Genomic DNA, 22,022 nt, shown 5'->3' with positions numbered 1-22,022 from the left:
AGAAATATGTTTAGAAAAATGTACCAAGGTGGACCTTCAAGGAAGCAAGGACCCAGGCTCGCAATACGTGATGCCGACGATGAACCACCAAGGGAAGCTCAGGTGCGGGCTTGTGAATGGTCGTCAGAGGACTTTATGGATCGAGCAGGAATCAAGGAAGAATTTAACGCGTATGTGCGTAATGCCGATCTTGAGAGCTTCGAGGCAGATAAGTGCCGCCAATACCACTATCTCACTGATTCCTTTGTGAGAAGGTTTGAATTTTCATCATCACGCAATTCTCAAACTGTCCTATTTAATCTTTATGAAAATTCTTATACTATGGACTAAGAGGATTTTAATACTGCTTGCAAACTTCCACAATGGGGAAGCACTAGTGAGCCTCGCAAATATGAATTTAGAGATTTTCTTGCAAGTATAACTGTGCGGGAATCTAGAGATATAACACAAGCTACCATAGGGAGCATTCTTTTTCCTACTATACATTATTTTGCTCTCTTCATAGGTAGGTGCATAAATGGTAAGGATGAAGCATGTCACATGTGTGTCCCTGACCTCAGTGTTCTCAGGAGTGCTGTATTAGGAGATAAACATTATAATTTGGGAGCCATTGTTGCACGTAGGTTGCATAATAATAGATTTGATGGAGATATCTTTGGTGGAATTTATGCAACCCGTCTAGCTAATTTTCTTGATATACCCATAGGTGGGTATGATATTGAGTTGCATCCTGTTTATTTAGATTATCAGGCTATGGTTCGTCATCAGTTTGTTGAGAGGAACGATCAGTTTTTCCAGTACCGACTATGTAGCGACCCGACCTCAGACGGTCAAGTCTCTGTGCTTAAGTGCCATCCCTGGATCGGTATGCTGACACACACAGCACTCAAGGATTTATAACAGAGGTAAATCACATGTAAAAAGTAACTTAAATACTATTACCTCAATCCAAATAGCGGAAGTAACAAGGTTGTGAATTCCCATCAACACCAACGGCAAAGTTGAGTGTAGAAATCGTAACCCTAACGTATCACTTACTCGTCGTAAGATTCCTGCAACATGAGACGTTGCAGCCACAAAGGGTCAGTACATTGAATGTACTGGCAAATTCACACCATAGAGAGAAATGATGAACAATGGCTATCACTACATGCATATTTGGCTGGTGGAAAAGCTCTATGGTTATAGTTTTTGCGAAAAGCCAATTTTTCCCTACTGCAAAGGAATAAATTTTATTTAACTATCATGGTGGTTGTTAAACATTGAGAATGGTTGACAGCATTCTCAATCCCAATTAAGTAACATCATTAAACCCAACAAAATTAATTTAAAATAACGTGATGAGATTCACATGATAATCCAAGTACTAGATACTCAAAACGTCCATAACCGGGGACACGGCTAATCATGATTAGTTTATACACTCTGCAGAGGTTTGCGCACTTTTTCCTACAAGACCCGATCTCCTCCGTTGGATTTCTCGCACTACAAGGTGTTTGAGAAACGGATGATCGAGACATAGTCTTTCAGAAGCGTTTGCACCTTATGATGGGTAGACCGTTCCACCTACAACCCCTACATCTGCTGGTCTACCACTATAAGAGTTCACACGACTTAATCAACTATGCTAGAGCCCATAGTAGCTTATGGCTGCACACGGAAGTTTCTAGTATGAATAATCTCATGATCTCTTTGAACCTGGGTGGCGGTCCATAAAAAAACAGGCAATCCTGAAATACCTAGGTGCCTAGACAGGCAATCGCTGGAATACCCAGGTGCCTCAATCCACCCAGATGTGTGTTAAAGTTGCCACCTTAAGTAAACCATTAATTAACAATCTCACATCTGTCATGAATACTCTCCAACCCAATCCACGTCTACGAGCATAGCATGGCAATATAAGCATAACGTAATAGTAACTCCCAAGGGTTGAATGCAGGGCAATAGGTTCCTACCTCATCAACTACTTCCCAATACCCACATGTTATCAATCCTACTCATGCAATGTTTGAGGGTGAAACTAATGCATAAAAACTGGGTATGAAAGGAATATGATCAAAGTGTGAACTTGCCTGCAATATTGATGAAGATGATTTGCACTCAAAACTCTTGATAGTCCTACTCGTCACACTCCGGTCAATCTATCATAAGCAAGCAATAGTAACCACACATAAGCAATCACTCAAAGATCGGAGAGAACAAAGAAAACAATTCGGAAAATGTCAAAACCAAGCAAATAACTCTTGCAACATAAAACAATTTCTAACAGTACCAAAATTAAGTGAATTTGGCCTTATGAGAAAGTTTAGGTCAAGAGCTTCCATTTGCAAAAAGAATCAACTAAATCGGAGTTACGAAACTCAAGTTATGTTCAAAACAAGTTTGAATATGAATCTAAACAAAATTCAAAATTTGAAAATTTCAAAAATTTGATGTGACAGGTTCACTGGATAGGTGAAAACAAGACGAAGCTATAGGCGCTGGTTTCATCTAATTTGGATAAATGAGTGAAAAGTTATGTCTATTTGAAAAATCAGGGCCAAGCTGTTTTACGAAAGAAAAAATAGCTACGGTTAAGTTCTAACGTATAAATACATAGAATAATTGATAATCTAATTATTTTATCGTATTAGTCTAAAAATAATAAACTACGGAAGTATAAGAAGAAGAAAAACAAAGAAAAGATACCTTTATAAGGCAGAGAAAAGACGACTTTGGAGAGAAGAGACAATTTGCAGAAGTTGCGCCGGAGAGGAGAAATATATTTTTCTTAAATGAATCTAGTCAAACCAAAATATTGATTTAACCTGAATCGGATGATTTTTGGAGGCTCTATGGGTCTATATTTATTGATGGAAAAGAGGTTTAGAGATCAAAGGCTAGACAATGTGGGACTAAACGTAGATGAAAATATACGAAACAGAGATGAAAAGAGGTGAGCGGCTCGCATGGTCCTAAAGTGTCACACCCTAGCTAGCCATGCATTAGAGTGTTGCATCATGTCTACTTTTTCATCAGAAACTTGAAATGGGGATGACAGAACCCCCAGTCCCCTCTGAAACCAACTAGGGTTTACTAAAAAACTTTTCAATGAACCTGAAATGCCCTTCTAAAATGCCCATCATTTTTGTCTTGGTTCAGAACCTCTGCCAAAAGTGGTGCACATTTTCCTAGGCCATCTTAGGGTTTTTGAATTAAGTCATAAATATTTGAATTTGGGCATTTAAAATTATATAAAATATTTAAATCCTCAAATATCTCCAAACTAAAATGTTTCATGTTGGAAATAATCCAACTATGGACCAGGAGTAATTTGGTGATTTTAGGAGTTGCCTAAGTATTTTTATTTAATTCAACAAAGTTGCAGAATTATTAAAAAAGAACAGAAACAGAAAGAAAAGGGAAAACTTACCTGGCGCCACCACAGGCCCACCAGCCAGCCCACCTGGCCGGCCCAGCCCGGCCACCGCTCCAGCGAGCTGCTTGGCTTGCCAGGCAGGCAGCCAAGGTGCTCGGCGGCGGCACCGCAGCTCGCCACGCAGCTGCACGCCGCCCTGCCTCCCCCTCTCGCCGCCCTGATGGCCTGGACGAGCTCCACGTCGCGCCCCGACCCTCCTGGACACCTCCATTCGCCCCCAGTTCCTCTCCCTCGCGCTCCCACGCCATGGCCGACGCCACCGTCGCCGCACCACCGCCGTAGCCGTGCTCTCCGTCGTCTCCACGCCGCGCCACCCTGTCCAGAAGCTCCGCCGTCCTCTACTTCATCGAGCTAGCCGAGCCCCGTGTGCTCGTGCGGCCCGAGACCACCGCACCAACCTCGCCCGAGCTCACCGTCGCCGGAGATCCCCTTCAACGCCGTCGCCGCCTCAGCTCGTCCCCGACCTCGCCGGTGGCCTCTACGAGAGCGCTGTGAGCCTAGCTACTCCTCCGACCCTCTCTCTCTCATTTCTGAGCCGTGTAGCCACCGCACGAGGATCACACGCCCGCACCGCCGCGGATCTCGTCGCCGACGTGCTTCCGGCCACACTCCGGCCACAAGATGGTGTCCATCTTACTCACCGAGTCCCTCAGCACCTAGCTAGCCACTCCACGAGCCTCACCGACCCCTCTAGCGCCAAGTTCATCTTCGACCGAACCCCGGTGGCCGCCAAAGTCGTCGCTGGCGCCAACTCCGGCCACCCCGACCCCAACGGACTCCGCCAAGAGCTGCGGTTTGTCCTCAGCTCCACTCCGGTGGTCTCGGCGACCCATTTGGTGGCCGGAACAACCAAAACCACTCCCGCCGCCGCGTCGGGCTCGCCGGCGGCTAAACGCCAGCGTCGCTGGCTTTGACTTTGACCACGGGTGGGCCCTGGTTGACTCCCCTGAGTCAATGACAGGTGGGGCCCAGCCCTGTTAATTAAACAGGATTAGTTTTAATTAAATTTTAATTAAAATAATCACCCTGACATGCGGGACCCACTGTCAGGTTTGACCCAGACCTGTTCCGTTGACCTGCTGACGTCACACTGACGTCAGGCTGACGCAGTAATTGATTTTCTGGATTTAATTTAAATCAGGAAATTCCAGAATATTATTTAAACTTCAAAAATTCATAACTTTTATTCTGTAACTCCAAATTAGACAAATTATATATGAAAAATGATCAGAAAAATCCAATCTATCCATCTGTACTATTTTCATGCATGATCAAACAAGTTAAATTGATGTTTTAAGCAGAACAAGGAAAAGCACTTTAAAGGGCCATGTTTGAGTTTGAAATTTGAATCTTTGATTCAAATTTGCTCAAACCCTTCTGGTCTTAGCTGCATTAGCCCAACACACTCATATTGCTATGTTTCATGCATGCATCATATTGTCGCACATTGTTTGGTGATGGTTGTGTATCGGTGTTCTTTGCGGCAGGTTCTGCCTCCGAGGAGTACTGTGATTACCCTAACGAAGAACCGTATCAGTGCATCGAACCATCAGGCAAGCAACCAACCATTTGATCATATCGATACAATCCCATGTTCTCGCTCCTGCTCTCTTTTACTGCATTAAGACAACGCGTTTCAAACTTCTGTGTGCTACGGTAGTTGAACCCATTTCCTCTGCATGACCTGTCATTGCCACAGTAACTAGATGAAACCCACTAGCATGTGTAGGAGTTGATTGAGCCATATGTATGTGTTGTTCCTACCTTGCTATGCCTGCTATGCTTAGAGTCGTGTCAGGTCTGGTTCATCTGGGTGATGGCTAGAGTGAAATGATTATGTCGGTAATGAGAGTGGTGTGGTGAACACGATTTGGTAAAGGTATCGATGAGAGGCCATGTAGGAGTACATGGTGGGTTGTTTCATTGAAGCCGACCTTAAGCACTGAGATCTATATGTGTGATTTAAGATACAGCTACTACCATGCATTGGGCCCTGAAATATGACCCCGCTCGACTTCTTATTCACCCTAGCTCTCTGTCCAGGAGTTGCAAGTAGTTTCTGGTGTTTGTAGCCTACTGGAGGCCGTGGACAGCGCTGACCGTAGGGGTGGGCTGTGATGCGGTAGGTACGTGGCACGGTGTACCGAATACCCGTTAGGTATCTCGGGAACCCTGTTCACATCGTTCGGGGCCGTATGGGAAACCTCGGCCGGACTCCCTGCGGATGGAACCTGAATAGGCGATAAACCTGGACTAGAGGCTTAAGTGTTTAAGTAGGTCGTGGTCTACACCCACGTCGGCTTTCGCTTGAAGTCTGCCGAGCACATGTCGTGTGCAGACGCTAAGTGGTGGAAACATGTATGAAGAAGTACACCCCTGCAGGGTTATCATAATCTATTCGAATAGCCGCGTCCGCGGTAAAGGACTACTTGGTTGCCTATACAGTTCATAGACAAGTAAATGGAAACTACTAAAAGCCTCAAGATAAGTGTGAGTGCCGAGGATGGCTCTTCCGTAGGAAGACGGAGGCGAATCCTCGGTAGTGTATTGAATTGGTGAGTAGTGGACTCGTGTGCGCAAAACCATTTCAAGTTGGAGTATCGTAGGATAGCCTAGCCAAGAGTCAAAGCTGGCTTGCTGCAATAACTCCACCAACCCTTCTTGATAACATGCATGTATGTAGGATCTGATGTAAGTCTTGCTGAGTACCTTTGTACTCATGTTGCTATAATCTACATTTTTACAGAAGACGCTGCAACCCCTTCTGATGGGTTCTATGTAGACGTTGACATCAACGAGTAGGCTAAAGACCCAGGTGGTGACCCTGAGCTTGTGAAGGACCACGTAGTATAGCTAGGCTTTCCAAGCCTCTTTTATTTTACTAGTTGTTTGTACTCAGACAAGTTACTTCCGCTGCTGGTTTGTATGATTGTATGACTTGTATGTTGGGTCGTGAGACCCGTACCTTTGTGTATGTTATGTATGGCTCCCTGAGCCTTAAATAAAGTACTTGTGTCGTAGAGTCATGTTGTGATGCTTCGTTGTATTTGCACATATCGAGCATATTGTGTGTATGATTGAAATGCTTGGTATGTGTGGGATCTGACTATCTAGTTGTTTATCTTTAGTAGCCTCTCTTACCGGGAAATGTCTCCTAGTGTTACCGCTGAGCCATGGTAGCTTGCTACTGCTCTGGAACACTTAGGCTGGCCGGCATGTGTCCTTCTTCGTTCCTGTGTCTGTCCCTTCGGGGAAATGTCACGCGATGAATACCGGAGTCCTGTTAGCCCGCTACAGCCCGGTTCACCGGAGTCCTGCTAGCCCAGTGCTACAGCCTGGATTCACTCGCTGATGACCGACACGTTCGATGCTGGGTCATGGATGCCTGTCCCTGTAAGTCTGTGCCACTTTGGGTTTACGACTAGTCATGTCAGCCCGGGCTCCTTATCATATGGATGCTAGCGACACTATCATATACGTGAGCCAAAAGGCGCAAACAGTCCCGGGCAAAGGTAAGGCGACACCCGTGGGGATACCGTGCGTGAGGCTGCAAAGTGATATGAGGTGTTACCGGCTAGATCGATGTGACATTGAGTCGGGGTCCTGACAGCGTTGGCATCAGAGCCGGACTGCCTGTAGGTTCTCCAAGCCAAACTGGTCGATGTTGAGTCTAGAAATTCTTTAGTTATATGTAGGGGAATTGTTTGTGGGTTGGAACGTAAGGCTCTTTTTACTCCTTTATCTTATGACATTCTGATCTGAGTCAGTCCATTCTTCCACCGGGGGTTAAGGAATTAGGATCTATTCTCTCTATCAGGATCACGTGTTACTAATCAGTAGTACCTTATAAGTCTGATGGATACAAGCCTAGTTCAGTTCTACTACCACATGATGTTGTTAGAATGGATTCAGAACTTGATATGATGATGTTGAGTGCGTACGAAATCCCTTGCCAAATGTCTCAAAATCCTTCTTGAGCATTTACAGCTGTTATGCTGCCGAAATTTTGCTAGAAATTCTAATGCCTTTGCATTATGATTGTGCTTTCAGATGGCCACTCGCGACCTCAATCAAGTGGTTCGCCTGACTCGATGCCTAGATGTACCCGGCCATACTGCCAAGTTGGTCAGGGTAATGACTGAGGCTGGATACCGCTGGTATCCTGAGTACATGGTCGAAGAGCAATTCCGAGACTTTAATCAAAGCCAGTATCTCTGCACTGTCAGGATATTTCCATCTTATCCTGGATCCACCGAGCCTCTTCACTGCTCCTATGGACTCGGGGTTACTATTGAGATGGCTGTGCAGGACACCACCTACTCTATGATGACCATTATGCGAGTCAGATCTGGTCTATTTCGGGACTCTGATTTCCGGTATATGCCAGGATCACTTCCGGGAGCACAAGGGTACCTCCAGGCTATCTATGCTGACCCCACCCAGGAGGATTCACGGACTCGCACCACTGCTGAGATGCTCGAGGATAAGGACCGTGAAAATCGGGCCTTGAGGTTAGAGCTCTTCAATACCCGTGCTGACCACTGGGCCACATTGACTCGGTTCGCACCGGCGGTGCAAGCTGGATGTTCAGATATGCGCGATCTCTATCCTGTGAGATCTGCTCTGCCAGACGTGATGGTTTGGCGTGATGTAGGAGGCATCACCCCACCTCGCGGTCCCCGCAGGCCACCGTCTGTTGGTCCAAGACCTCATCCTAGCCCCTATGGTCCACAAGCTCTGCGAGATCGTCTGTTTCCGGATGATCATGTTGAGCTTCCAGGCTATGGAGGTGACTTCTACGAGGACTACTACGGATCGGTCTGAGTTAGTGGTAGTATCACTAGTTCGCACTAGCTGTGTCGTCTATCGTCCCGCGTGACTCGTGGGATATGACCTAGTTTGTACTCTTTCCGGAGGTGTAGAAAAATAATGTATAGGAGCTTGGAATGCCTCCGATGAGATGTAATCCTCTTTTCACCATAATAGGACTTTGTTTGGTCTTGTACTAAACCCTGTATGGTGTGTATGACGATGGAATAAAGAAGCAGTTTCTGCATCTACCATGTCATACGGATGATCATCTTGCATTTCGAGTTATTCCTTACATTTTTATCCTATGTCGGAATTTTATCATCCTGACTAAATCATTGTCTTGTTTACCTAGGATGGTCAACACGCGCGCTAACCCTGCTTCTCAAGAGCAGGCCGAAGGCAGTGAAGCCAGGGATGCAAATCTGCCTCATCCTCCTTCACTAGCCGAGGTTATGATGGAAGCTGAGAGAAACAAGCGGGAGACCAACCGTTTGTTGGAGCGTATTGAACAGAACACAGCACACCATCAGAGGACTAACGTGGTGTCACTCAGTGATTTCATCAAATTACATCCACCCACGTTCCACCACTCCGTCGAGCCTCTCGACGCTGATGACTGGCTTCGCAGTATCTCTCACAAACTGCGTTCCGCGCTGGTAGCGGAGGCTGACAAGGTCACCTTTGCCGCATATCATCTTGAAGGCCCCGCCAGTCTATGGTGGGAGAATTATGGAGCTATGCGCCCGGCAGGCCATGTCACTACTTGGGCTGAATTCAGCGAGGCTTTCCGTGAACATCACATTCCGGAGGGTCTCATGGACCGTAAACGTGAAGAATTTTGCAGTTTCACCCAAGGCCGACTTTCTGTGGATGTTTACAGCAGGGAGTTCGGTAATCTCGCACGATATGCAACCGAGGAAGTTTCTACTGACGCCAAGAAGCAAGCAAGGTTCCGTAAGGGCCTTAGTCCTGAGCTTCGCCGTGACCTCCGTCTGCATGAGTGCACATCTTTTCAGAAACTTGTCAACAAAGCCATCAGTGCTGAAACTGGTCAGACTGACTATGACGCAACACGCAAGCATGGCCGTGACATGGGTTCCTCATCCGGTGCTGGTCCTCAGAAGCGCCGCGTGTGGGTACCCAACACCGCCCTGCCACCCAGGTTCACACCGAGGCCATCCTTCCAGGCGCCTCGCCCTGTTCAACAGTCTACACCGGCCAAGCCCTATGGGGGTCCAACTAACAATGCTCCTCCACGTACCAGTTCCGTGACTTGTTTCAAGTGTGGGGAATCTGGCCACTATATGCGTGAGTGTCCCCAGACCAACCCCAACTAGTCTGCTAAAGCTGTTGGCCGTGGCAAGCCGACAGGAAAAATATTCCACGCCAAGCCGGTCACTGCTTCACGTGGCCATGTCAACTGTATCTCTGCCGAAGAAGCTCAAGAGGATCCCAACGTCGTTCTTGGTACGCTTCTTGTTAATTGCCATCCGGCATCTGTTCTTTTCGATACAGGCGCCTCTCATTCTTTTATATCCGAAAGTTATGCTCGTTTGCATAACGTTGCATTCTGTGACATGCCATCCACTATGGAAATTTCTACCCCTGGTTCTAGATGGCAGACCTCTAGGGTAAGTTATGGAAATGAAATCCAAGTCGACAGACTTGTTTTCCTCGCGTCTTTGATAGCCCTTAAATCTTCAGATATTAATATCATTCTGGGTATGGACTGGCTGTCGGCTCATCATGCCCAAATCGATTGCTTCTCTAGGACTGTTCAACTCACCCATCCTTCGGGAAAGATAGTCAATGTCTTGACCCGAATAGCCAAGCGACAATTATATTCTCTTAACGCCAGCCCTTTGCCAGACCTTGAGGACGTTCCGGTAGTCCGTGACTTCCCGGATGTCTTTCCAGAGGAATTGCCAGGTGTTCCACCTGACAGGGAGGTTGAGTTCGTAATAGACCTCATTCCAGGAACCGTTCCGATTGCTAGGAGACCTTATAAGATGGCACCCCTAGAACTAGCCGAGCTTAAGAAACAACTCGATGAGTCCTTGAAAAAGGGTTTCATCCGACCTAGCTCATCTCCGTGGGCTTGCCCCGTCCTCTTCGTCAAGAAGAAGGATGGTACGGACCGAATGGTTGTAGATTACCGACCTGTCAATTTGGTCACAATCAAGAACAAATATCCGCTTCCTAGGATCAACGACCTGTACGATCAGCTCGTCGGATCCTCAATCTTCTCCAAGATGGATTTGAGGTTGGGCTACCATCAAATCAAAATCAGAAACGGGGACATTCCTAAAACGGCCTTTGTTACTCGTTATGGCCAATACGAGTACACCGTCATGTCCTTCGGTTTAACCAACGCTCCAGCCACCTTTTCTCGGTTAATGAACTCAATCTTCATGGAGTATTTGGATAAATTCGTCGTAGTTTACCTCGATGATATACTCATCTACTCCAAGAACAAGGAAGAACATGCCGAACATCTAAGGCTAGTGTTGCAGAAACTTCGAGAGCATCGCCTTTATGCCAAATTTTCTAAATGTGAATTCTGGTTGCCAGAAGTGACCTATCTGGGTCATGTAATATCTGGTAAAGGTATTGCTGTTAACCCTGAGCGAGTTCAAGCCGTCCTTAATTGGACTCCACCTGAATCGGTCAAGCAAGTTCGGAGCTTTCTGGGCTTAGCGAGCTATTGTCGTCGCTTTGTCGAGAACTTCTCCAAAGTTGCTAAACCTCTAACCGAACTCCTCAAGAAAGATAAGAAGTTCGAGTGGACTCCACAATGTGAGCACAGCTTTCAGGAACTGAAAAGACGCCTGACTTCTGCTCCCGTACTGGTACCGCCAGACTTCTCCAAGGACTTTGTTATCTACTGCGACGCCTCGCGACAAGGACTAGGTTGCATTCTCATGCAAGATCGACACGTAATTGCCTACGCTTCACGGCAATTGCACCCACATGAGGAGAATTATCCTACTCATGATCTAGAGCTTGCAGCCATAGTCTATGCACTTAAAACCTGGCGACATTACCTCCTCGGTAATCGTTGCGAAATATTCACTGATCACCAAAGTCTGAAGTACATCTTCACCCAACCGGATTTGAATCTCAGGCAAAGACGTTGGGTCGAGTTGATCACAGATTTCGACTTAGGAATAACCTACACCCCAGGGAAAGCCAACGTCATGGCTGATGCGCTAAGTCGTAAATCTTATTGTAACAACCTGATGTTACAACAAAGTCAACCGCTTCTCCATGAGGAATTTCGGAAGCTTAACCTTCACATTGTTCCTCAAGGATTTCTTTCCACCTTGGTGGCGAAACCTACTCTTACGGATCAAATCATTGCTGCCCAGAAGCGAGATAAGGGAATAGCTAAGATCAAGGAGAACATTGCTAGCGGAGGTGCTGGTTGTTTCTCCACAAATGATCATGGTGTTGTGTACTTTGAGAACCGTCTAGTGGTTCCCAAGAACCAGCATCTACGGCAGTTGATCCTTAAGGAGGCTCATGAATCTCCTCTCACCATTCATCCCGGTAGTACTAAGATGTATCAGGACCTACGCCAGAGGTTCTGGTGGACTAGGATGAAGAGAGAAATTGCTCAGTATATTGCTAATTGCGACGTCTGTCGTCGTGTAAAAGCAGAGCATCAACGGCCTGCTGGCACCCTTCAACCCTTAGCTATTCCTGAATGGAAATGGGATAAAATTGGTATGGATTTCATTACCGGTTTTCCCAGGACCAAGAGAGGGAATAATGCTATCTTCGTCGTTGTCGATCGTCTTTCCAAAGTAGCCCATTTCTTACCTGTTCGTGAGAGTATAACCGCTAGTCAGCTAGCAGACTTATACATCTCCCGAATAGTGTCCCTCCATGGTGTTCCTTTGGAAATTAACTCGGATCGAGGAAGTCTTTTCACCTCTCGATTTTGGGAAAGTTTCCAAAATGCTATGGGGACTCGTCTCTCCTTTAGCACTGCTTTCCACCCTCAGTCGAGTGGTCAAGTGGAACGCGTCAACCAAATTCTAGAAGACATGCTTCGAGCCGCTGTTATCTCATTCGGGATGGACTGGGAGAAGTGCCTTCCATTTGCCGAATTCGCTTACATATCGAGAGTACCCCATTCGTATCCTCGATCAGGCCGAACGTACCACCCGACGTCATAATATCAAGTTTCTCAAAGTTCAATGGTCGCACCATTCCGAGGATGAAGCAACCTGGGAAAGGGAGGATCGTCTTCGACTTGAGTATCCCGCCTTCTTCCCGGAGGAACCCAAATCTCGGGACGAGATTCTTTTGAGTGGGGGTGAGTTGTCACACCCTAGCTAGCCATGCATTAGAGTGTTGCATCATGTCTACTTTTTCATCAGAAACTTGAAATGGGGATGACAGAACCCCCAGTCCCCTCTGAAACCAACTAGGGTTTACTAAAAACTTTTCAATGAACCTGAAATGCCCTTCTAAAATGCCCATCATTTTTGTCTTGGTTCAGAACCTCTGCCAAAAGTGGTGCACATTTTCCTAGGCCATCTTAGGGTTTTTGAATTAAGTCATAAATATTTGAATTTGGGCATTTAAAATTATATAAAATATTTAAATGCTCAAATATCTCCAAACTAAAATGTTTCATGTTGGAAATAATCCAACTATGGACCAGGAGTAATTTGGTGATTTTAGGAGTTGCCTAAGTATTTTATTTAATTCAACAAAGTTGCAGAATTATTAAAAAAGAACAGAAACAGAAAGAAAAGGGAAAACTTACCTGGCGCCACCACAGGCCCACCAGCCAGCCCACCTGGCCGGCCCAGCCCGGCCACCGCTCCAGCGAGCTGCTTGGCTTGCCAGGCAGGCAGCCAAGGTGCTCGGCGGCGGCACCGCAGCTCGCCACGCAGCTGCACGCCGCCCTGCCTCCCCCTCTCGCCGCCCTGATGGCCTGGACGAGCTCCACGTCGCGCCCCGACCCTCCTGGACACCTCCATTCGCCCCCAGTTCCTCTCCCTCGCGCTCCCACGCCATGGCCGACGCCACCGTCGCCGCACCACCGCCGTAGCCGTGCTCTCCGTCGTCTCCACGCCGCGCCACCCTGTCCAGAAGCTCCGCCGTCCTCTACTTCATCGAGCTAGCCGAGCCCCGTGTGCTCGTGCGGCCCGAGACCACCGCACCAACCTCGCCCGAGCTCACCGTCGCCGGAGATCCCCTTCAACGCCGTCGCCGCCTCAGCTCGTCCCCGACCTCGCCGGTGGCCTCTACGAGAGCGCTGTGAGCCTAGCTACTCCTCCGACCCTCTCTCTCTCATTTCTGAGCCGTGTAGCCACCGCACGAGGATCACACGCCCGCACCGCCGCGGATCTCGTCGCCGACGTGCTTCCGGCCACACTCCGGCCACAAGATGGTGTCCATCTTACTCACCGAGTCCCTCAGCACCTAGCTAGCCACTCCACGAGCCTCACCGACCCCTCTAGCGCCAAGTTCATCTTCGACCGAACCCCGGTGGCCGCCAAAGTCGTCGCTGGCGCCAACTCCGGCCACCCCGACCCCAACGGACTCCGCCAAGAGCTGCGGTTTGTCCTCAGCTCCACTCCGGTGGTCTCGGCGACCCATTTGGTGGCCGAAACAACCAAAACCACTCCCGCCGGCGGCTAAACGCCGGCGTCGCTGGCTTTGACTTTGACCACGGGTGGGCCCTGGTTGACTCCCCTGAGTCAATGACAGGTGGGGCCCAGCCCTGTTAATTAAACAGGATTAGTTTTAATTAAATTTTAATTAAAATAATCACCCTGACATGCGGGACCCACTGTCAGGTTTGACCCAGACCTGTTCCGTTGACCTGCTGACGTCACACTGACGTCAGGCTGACGCAGTAATTGATTTTCTGGATTTAATTTAAATCAGGAAATTCCAGAATATTATTTAAACTTCAAAAATTCATAACTTTTATTCTGTAACTCCAAATTAGACAAATTATATATGAAAAATGATCAGAAAAATCCAATCTATCCATTTGTACTATTTTCATGCATGATCAAACAAGTTAAATTGATGTTTTAAGCAGAACAAGGAAAAGCACTTTAAAGGGCCATGTTTGAGTTTGAAATTTGAATCTTTGATTCAAATTTGCTCAAACCCTTCTGGTCTTAGCTGCATTAGCCCAACACACTCATATTGCTATGTTTCATGCATGCATCATATTGTCGCACATTGTTTGGTGATGGTTGTGTATCGGTGTTCTTTGCGGCAGGTTCTGCCTCCGAGGAGTACCGTGATTACCCTAACGAAGAACCGTATCAGTGCATCGAACCATCAGGCAAGCAACCAACCATTTGATCATATCGATACAATCCCATGTTCTCGCTCCTGCTCTCTTTTACTGCATTAAGACAACGCGTTTCAAACTTCTGTGTGCTACGGTAGTTGAACCCATTTCCTCTGCATGACCTGTCATTGCCACAGTAACTAGATGAAACCCACTAGCATGTGTAGGAGTTGATTGAGCCATATGTATGTGTTGTTCCTACCTTGCTATGCCTGCTATGCTTAGAGTCGTGTCAGGTGTGGTTCATCTGGGTGATGGCTAGAGTGAAATGATTATGTCGGTAATGAGAGTGGTGTGGTGAACACGATTTGGTAAAGGTATCGATGAGAGGCCATGTAGGAGTACATGGTGGGTTGTTTCATTGAAGCCGACCTTAAGCACTGAGATCTGTATGTGTGATTTAAGATACAGCTACTACCATGCATTGGGCCCTAAAATATGACCCCGCTCGACTTCTTATTCACCCTAGCTCTCTGTCCAGGAGTTGCAAGTAGTTTCTGGTGTTTGTAGCCTACTGGAGGCCGTGGACAGCGCTGACCGTAGGGGTGGGCTGTGATGCGGTAGGTATGTGGCCGGGTGTACCAAATACCCGTTAGGTATCTCGGGAACCCTGTTCACATCGTTCGGGGCCGTATGGGAAACCTCGGCCGGACTCCCTGCGGATGGAACCTGAATAGGCGATAAACCTGGACTAGAGGCTTAAGTGTTTAGGTAGGTCGTGGTCTACACCCACGTCGGCTTTCGCTTGAAGTCTGCCGAGCACATGTCGTGTGCAGACGCTAAGTGGTGGAAACATGTATGAAGAAGTACACCCCTGCAGGGTTATCATAATCTATTCGAATAGCCGCGTCCGCGGTAAAGGACTACTTGGTTGCCTATACAGTTCATAGACAAGTAAATGGAAACTACTAAAAGCCTCAAGATAAGTGTGAGTGCCGAGGATGGCTCTTCCGTAGGAAGACGGAGGCGAATCCTCGGTAGTGTATTGAATTGGTGAGTAGTGGACTCGTGTGCGCAAAACCATTTCAAGTTGGAGTATCGTAGGATAGCCTAGCCAAGAGTCAAAGCTGGCTTGCTGCAATAACTCCTCCAACCCTTCTTTATAACATGCATGTATGTAGGATCTGATGTAAGTCTTGCTGAGTACCTTTGTACTCATGTTGCTATAATCTACATTTTTACAGAAGACGCTGCAACCCCTTCTGATGGGTTCTATGTAGACGTTGACATCAACGAGTAGGCTAAAGACCCAGGTGGTGACCCTGAGCTTGTGAAGGACCACGTAGTATAGCTAGGCTTTCCAAGCCTCTTTTATTTTACTAGTTGTCTGTACTCAGACAAGTTACTTCCGCTGCTGGTTTGTATGATTGTATGACTTGTATGTTGGGTCGTGAGACCCGTACCTTTGTGTATGTTATGTATGGCTCCCTGAGCCTTAAATAAAGTACTTGTGTCGTAGAGTCATGTTGTGATGCTTCGTTGTATTTGCACATATCGAGCATATTGTGTGTATGATTGAAATGCTTGGTATGTGTGGGATCTGACTATCTAGTTGTTTATCTTTAGTAGCTTCTCTTACCGGGAAATGTCTCCTAGTGTTACCGCTGAGCCATGGTAGCTTGCTACTGCTCTGGAACACTTAGGCTGGCCGGCATGTGTCCTTCTTCGTTCCTGTGTCTGTCCCTTCGGGGAAATGTCACGCGATGAATACCGGAGTCCTGTTAGCCCGCTACAGCCCGGTTCACCGGAGTCCTGCTAGCCCAGTGCTACAGCCTGGATTCACTCGCTGATGACCGACACGTTCGATGCTGGGTCATGGATGCCTGTCCCTGTAAGTCTGTGCCACTTTGGGTTTACGACTAGTCATGTCAGCCCGGGCTCCTTATCATATGGATGCTAGCGACACTATCATATACGTGAGCCAAAAGGCGCAAACGGTCCCGGGCAAAGGTAAGGCGACACCCGTGGGGATACCGTGCGTGAGGCCGCAAAGTGATATGAGGTGTTACCAGCTAGATCGATGTGACATTGAGTCGGGGTCCTGACATAAAGGCCTTCGGCCGGCCGCATGCACGCTGCGGCTGCAGTTTTTTTACAAAATTCGGCCTAAGAAAAAAATAATATAAAAAAGGCTGGCTGGGCCTGGCCTATTTAAGTGAGAAAAAAACAATGGGGCGCCACAAGCTACTATACTGCGCATGTAGGCGATAAGTAAATATGGGCCGCACGTACAGTTTTTTATTTTTTAGAAACAGAAGGAAAACCGAATAACAAAAATAAAAAAAAATTATATAGGCATATTATATATCAAAATTTTTAGAAAAAGATTTTCTACGACATGTACATTTTTATAATGCCAAATAAAATGCACACAAATTCAGAAAATTCAAAGAGTGCTACTGGTTTAATAAAATCCAATAAAAATCATTTTAAAAATACCAAAATTAATTCAAATTTATTTCTCTCCAATTTTCTGATGTAGGGAATCATATTACCCTATTTTCCGTATATTTTATTTTTGGAGAAAAATAATTTGAATAAAACCCAAATAACTCCAAATTGAAAATAATTTCAAAAGGATTTAATTTGATCCTTTTAAACTTCCAACTCATATTTCATCTGTTTTGAAGATGTCATTTTATCTTCTCTCATGAAAATCATTGAGTTGCATGAAGTTTATAAATTGAAATATTTTCAAATGAAATTCAAATATTTTCAAATACCCTTTCATTTAATTAAATGGAAGAAGTCATATCATCTTTGCTCAAGGGTTTTGTATTTGAAAAGAATTTGAATTCACGGAGACCACGAATGCAAAATGAATGTTTGGGAAAATCCGTTTATTCCCTCTCATTTAACTTTCAAAAGTTTCGAATTTCACTCAATTTCACACAATCAATCAAACAATCAATCAAATCCATCTATTTATTATAACATTCCAAATTTTAGAATTTTGGGATGTTATAAACCTACCACCCTTAAAATGAATCTCGTCCTCGAGATTCAGAGAGGCTAGCAAGAAATAGGTTAGGTTTGGGGTCTCCTCAAAAATCCATCGATCGTCTCCGGGGTCTCGGGTACTACCACCCTTAGAAGCACGGTTACGGTTCCATCAAAACTCATATACTCCATCCTTATTCTCGACAGTGCCGGTTTCCTCAAATTCTCGGGAAAATTCCGTCTCTGGGCTCTTCTTATAGCGGCATAACCTTTTTCCTCAATTCTTCTGTCCTTTCATCTTGGTAAGGTTATTCTGAGATTGGGTCTTCATAGCTGACGGGTCTGGCGCCAATACTGAACAACTATCGATATCTCATGGTGGTCAACCATTTATGTTTTCTCCTGCAGGAAATGGGTCTGGGTTGATCCTCACCGTATAACCTACGGTTGGCAAAAACTGCCTTGTACAAGGGAAAAATACCTATACCATTCTAAGGCTTAAACAAGGTTTTGATCGTCGTCTCTTTACTATAGGTAAGTACCTCAGATTTACCATCCCATATAGCAAGGCGAATAATAAGAGTAAGTCGGTATGGTGATCAATCCATCCCGCACCCAAATCATTACCTTGTATACAGTTTAGCGAATCTCGCATTCTAACACTCGGTCATCCTCACAAGCATTGCAGAATTTCTCTTGTCGACGAACCAAGGTTCGGATAAATCCATTGATTCTGCAAACCAAACAAACGTCTATCGTTCCTTCACAACTCTTAGGTTTTGCGTTACTCCTATAAAATCGTCTGCCGATAAACGTCGTATCTTCCTCCAGGGTTTTTCCTTCAGCAAGAATGTGCTTGCTTCTTGGCAAGTCCTGGGGCATGTGGGTTATGGCCCATCTCATCACTTGTAGTCCTTGAACTTATCATCGGGCAACTGATCATTATTCCAACTTCCAACTTCCTAGTATTCTTAAATCCATCCAATTGTATTGTCTTCCTTCCTTCTATTGGCACCAACTAGGACATGGTTACTCAGACTCATCATGGAGTTTCCATTGATCCATATTTCCGACATCATACCTCCTTTATATCCAATAGTAATTTATCTCTTCATCCTCGTGGGATATCCCACATACCGAGATAAAAACTTATACTTATGGAGTCCATATTCCACATCATTATCCTTTCCAGGGTCAAGCGTCCTTACAGGGGAATATTGGCCATCTCTGCATGGCACTTCTTCAACTGGGAAACATGAAACACATCTTGAACTCTTGACAGTCCTTTGGGTGACTCCAACTTGTTGGCCACTTCTCACATACGCTCCAAAACTCGGTATGGTCCTACAAATCTCGGGGCTAACTTTCCCTTAAATACAAATCGTTTAACTCCTCGCAGAGGGGTCACACGAAGACATGCTCTGTCTCCAATTTCATAGACTACCTCCTTGCGTTTTTTTAGTCTGCATAACTCTTCTGCCTGGACTGAGCTACCTTCAGTCTATCTCGAATCAACTTAACATTCTCTTCTGACTCCTTGATCACATTTGGTCCAACAACTGACGGTCTCCAACTTCATCCCACATACTCTTGGGGCATCACACATATTGAGACAAAACTCGTATTCATTTTGTCTGAAATCCACTTAGTGGAGTATCCTTATCTTTTACAGGGGTCAACGGTTCTTACAGGGTACTACCACCCTTAAAATGCACAAATCTTCCATAGACCATATTTCTCATATCCTCAGAATGGCCAAAATTCTTCTTCATAGAGTAACAACTCATAAAATCCATATCAGTACCAACGATGCTAACTTTATTCATTCTCAAGTGATTACAATCTCTCGCTTTTCCATTACATGTCTCAACTCAACACCTAAATATAAAAGAAAATGTTCTCGCTTCTACTACTCCATTTCTTTTGTTGCAAACTCAACTATCTAGCACAAGTTTCCTTCTCCTTGGGGCATTCTCTGGCAAAGTGCCCTGCTCCATTACAACTAAAATGTATTACTTCTGACAAGTATTGAGGTTTCCTTTTGGGGCAATTGTTGAGGTAGTGCCCTGACTCCTTGCACCTGTAACAGGTGATATGACTCAGGTCCTTCCTGGAATCCCATCTGCTTCTCTTCCTGGACCTTTCCAGGCCAATCATGGCTTCTATTTCTTGTGGGTCATATTCTACTTCCTCTGTCAGGAATTATACTAGATCCCCATTCAAACAATTTGGGGAGATGTGTCCTTCTTCTCCACATGAATAGCAAGACTTAGTGCAGGGTTTACTCGGGTCTTCTTTAGGCGTGTCCTCCATCTCTTCCTTCATCACAGCTTCTTCTAAACTTTCCATGAGGGCTCCTTTCATTACTTCTTTCTTCTGCTGGATGGTTCATTGTACCATGGGGTAAATGTGACACTGAGTAGGATAGTGGGTAGTCCCTTCACACAAGAAACAAGTAATCTGCCTAATTAGGCATTCTTCAACTGGGTGACTTCCTTCACAATTAGGGCATTCATCCTTGTGTTCTTTACGGGTGTGTCCTATTTCTCCACAAATCTTGCATGCACAAGGTTTCTTCATATCCTTTCCATAAGGCTTCAACTTCTGGGACACAAGCCGAGACTTTGGCAGAGTCAACTTAAATTCTTTCCAAGTGGTTACTCCTTGCCATCCATTGATGGTTTGGTACATCCTCCACCAAGTAGCAGCACCTCTTTCAAAGCACTGAAGAGCATGCTGGGTCATATCCTTTTCGACTATAGGGTTATTCTCCATGTGATCCTCCATGTTCTGAATCCATCGGTCTGTCTCCAACTGACTCATCGGTCTAGAAAATACAAGTTCATCTCCATTCATCCTCTATTGGGTCCATGTGGGTTTGGGGTAAGATAAGAGAGAGGGAGAGGGATACACACAATACAAACAAAAGTTTTGAAAAGACAGATTTTATTTGTGGCCGTCGGGAAAACATCAAACAAATGACAGCTCACAAACGTCGCATCTAACGCAGGTATATAACAAGGTTTTGGTCTTCTAAAGGTCAATAAATCTTCAAGGCCGTCTAACTCTTCAAGTCTTGTTCATGCCTCCAATGGCTTCTTTAGATCATGCTTGTCTTTCTCAAGTTCGTTTGCCAGATCAACTCTGTTGACGCGAAGTCTCTCGTGACGTCCTTTAATATTCTGGAGTTGTGTTCCAAACTTCTGGTTTCAACATCCTTCGCATGAACCATGGTCCTACTGTCCTTCAGTTCCTGATGAATCTCCAGTATGTCGAGGTTTTTCTCCTCCAGCTTGGCTACTTCAGCTTCTTGGACCTAAGTTCTTCACGAAATGCTTCCTTGTCTAATACGGTTTCCTGGAGCTCCACCTTAAACTTCTTGATGTACTACTCCAGATCCTGGTGATACGCCGACTAAGGTTAAAACTTCATCTTACTGATAGGTGCTCCATCAGCCTTCTTCCATCCAATCCATTCTGAAGAAATGCATCCTTAACTCAGCACGGTGATAATAGCATGAGCGGGCGATAACATCATGGATACCTGGGTTTCTGCTCTTGTCATTTCCATGAGCTATCTCTCCATAGTTGATATCTCCTGCCTTAGGGTTTCCCTTGACAGAACTTTAAGTTTTTAACTCTCCATGCTCCGGTCTTTCTCCGATACACCCTGATCTCGGGCATTGACAACTTCCATAATCTGTCAAGTTCCATAAGGGTAGCCTTCCTAGGTCATACAAATCTAGGGATTCTTCAAAGCGTCCAATTCTCCTAGTCTTCAGAGTCTTCAACAGCTATAGTTTCCATTATCATAATGTATGGTAAAATCCTCTTCATTCCGAATGGTCTTACTTGTCCGATATCATGTACTTCTTGGAGTGTCTCATCAGTCGAATCTTCGAATGGTCAAAAAGGGAAAGGGGTATAGTCTCACTAAAAGGAAATTTGAATAAACTTAGAAGAGAAGAGAAATAAAAGATCTTTTGAAAATGAAGTTGTAGAGAAAATCTTTCCTATGGGGTTGCCAATCTCTAGGGTCACGTCCTACAGTCAACATATGCTCTGATACCATCTTGTAGCGACCCGACCTCAGACGGTCAAGTCTCTGTGCTTAAGTGTCATCCCTGGATCCGTATGCTGACACACACAGTACTCGAGGATTTATAACAGAGGTAAATCACATGTAAAAAGTAACGTAAATACTATTACCTCAATCCAAATAGCGGAAGTAACAAGGTTGTGGATTCCCATCAACACCAACGGCAAAGTTGAGTGTAGAAATCGTAACCCTAACGTATCACTTACTAATCATAAGATTCCTGCAACATGAGACGTTGCAGCCACAAAGGGTCAGTACATTGAATGTACTGGCAAATTCACACCATAGAGAGAAATGATGAACAATGGCTATCACTACATGCATATTTGGCTGGTGGAAAAGCTCTATGGTTATAGTTTTTGCGAAAAGCCAATTTTTCCCTACTGCAAAGGAATAAATTTTATTTAACTATCATGGTGGTTGTTA

The sequence above is a fragment of the Triticum dicoccoides genome, chromosome 4A (assembly GCF_002162155.2).
Source record: "Triticum dicoccoides isolate Atlit2015 ecotype Zavitan chromosome 4A, WEW_v2.0, whole genome shotgun sequence".
In the NCBI taxonomy this organism is placed as follows: domain Eukaryota; kingdom Viridiplantae; phylum Streptophyta; class Magnoliopsida; order Poales; family Poaceae; genus Triticum; species Triticum dicoccoides.
Note: the sequence above shows the minus strand (reverse complement) of the source record.